The 1983-nt window shown below is 39.1% G+C and overlaps 1 pseudogene; it reads left to right on the top strand.

Annotated features, from left to right (window-relative positions):
• Positions 1 to 571: 571 nt before the first annotated feature.
• LOC105535265 lies at positions 572 to 1979 on the top strand (annotated as a pseudogene).
• Positions 1980 to 1983: the final 4 nt, after the last annotated feature.

Below are 1983 nucleotides of genomic sequence, written 5' to 3'. Positions count from 1 at the left end.
ATCACTGACAGAAGACATCTTCTGTTAACCAACAGCCACCAGGGCTTCCTGTTGAAATATATAGCAACAAAGAAAGAAAAGAAGCAAAACAGAAATAGTGCTTGCCAGTACCTTAGAACAATGCTGCTCAGGACTAGTCCAACACTGAATTTATCTGTACTGTGAGGAGAATGTTCATAGAAGCCTGTTGTGTGCATATTTATTCACATGTTTGTTAAATGTTATATCATTTAGCACAGTAATCTGAGTGCATAATAGGTCATTTCTTTCTGTTTGAGTTTCTTGAGTGTTTTCTTTAAATGTCTGCAGAGTTGCTGCCCCTTTCTTGAACTTTGAGTACTGCAATCTTTTTAATTGTTGATACGAGTAGAGCTTTTTGAGCTTTAAGTCTAAGGGGAACTCAACAGGCCTGTTTGGCATATGTAGCGAACATCAAGAAACCATCTTACTGTGGAACCATAATTATTTTCTTCTCCCTTTTTGAAAGATCTTTCCTTCTGATTCCAATTTTCTTCCTTGTTTACACAAGTTCAACCAGTTGAAAGGAAAAGGCAATAGTAAGGGTTTCAAAATGGCAGAGAAATTTGAAAGTCTCATGAACATTCATGGTTTTGATCTGGGTTCTTTGTGTATGGACTTAAAACCATTGGGTTGTGGAGGCAATGGCTTGGTTTTTTTCTGCTGTAGACAACGATGGTGACAAAAGAGTGGTCATCAAGAAAACGGTCCTTATCAATTCCCAGAATGTCAAACATGCTGTACGTAAAATCAAAATTATTAGAAGACTTGACCGTGATAACACTGTGAAAGTGTTTGAAATTTTTGGTCCCAGCGGAAGCCAATTAACAGACGATGTGGGCTCTCTTACAGAGCTGAACAGTGTTTACATTGCTCAGGAGTACATGGAGACAGACTTGGCTAATGTGCTGGAGCAGGGTCCTTTACTGCAAGAGCATGCCAGGCTGTTCATGTATCAGCTGCTACTGGGGCTCAAGTATATTCCCTCTGCAAACGTACTGCACAGAGATCTCAAACCAGCTATTCTTTTCATTAATACTGAAAACCTGGTGCTGAAGATAGGTGACTTTGGTCTTGCACGGATCATGGATACTCATAATTCCCATAAGGGTCATCTTTCTGAAGGATTGGTTACTAAATGGTACAGATCTCCACATCTTTTACATTCTCCTAATAATTATGCTAAAGCCATTGACACGTGGGCTGCAGGCTGCATCTTTGCTGAAATGCTGACTGGTAAAACCCTTTTTGCAGGTGCACATGAATTTGAACAGATGCAGCTGATTTTATAATCGATTCCTGTTGCACATGAGGAAGATCGTCAGGAGCTTCTCAGAGTAATTCCAGTTTACATTAGAAATGACATGACTGAGCCACACAAACCTTTAACTCTGCTGTTTCCAGGAATTAGTCCAGAAGCACTGGATTTCCTGGAACAAATTTTTACATTTAGCCCCATGGATTGGTTAACAGCAGAAGAAGCACTCTCCCATTCTTACATGAGCATATACTCTTCTCCAATGGGTGAGCCAATTTCAAGCCATCCTTTTCACATTGAAGATAAAGTTGATAATATTTTGCTTATGGATGAAACTCACAGTCACATTTATAATTGGGAAAGGTACCATGATTGTCAATTTTCAGAGTATGATTGGCCTATACATAACAACTTTGATATTGATGAAGTTCAGCTTGATCCAAGAGCTCTGTCTGGTGTCACTGATGAAAAAGAAGTACAAGTTGATCCCTGAAAATATTTGGATGGAGATCAGGAAAAGTATCTGGAGGACCCTGCTTTTGTTACCAATTATTCTACTGAGCCTTGTTGGCAGTACCCAGATCATCATGAAAACAAATACTGTGATCTGAAGTGTAGTCATACTTGTAACCACAAAACAAGGTCATCATCATATTTAGATAACTTAGTTTGGAGAGAGAGTGAAGTTAACCATTACTATGAACCCA

This window comes from Mandrillus leucophaeus, unplaced genomic scaffold, assembly GCF_000951045.1.
Source record: "Mandrillus leucophaeus isolate KB7577 unplaced genomic scaffold, Mleu.le_1.0 Scaffold1437, whole genome shotgun sequence".
Taxonomy (NCBI): Eukaryota; Metazoa; Chordata; class Mammalia; order Primates; family Cercopithecidae; genus Mandrillus; species Mandrillus leucophaeus.
The sequence above is the reverse complement of the archived record's forward strand: the minus strand, read 5'-3'. Positions and strand labels throughout refer to the sequence as shown.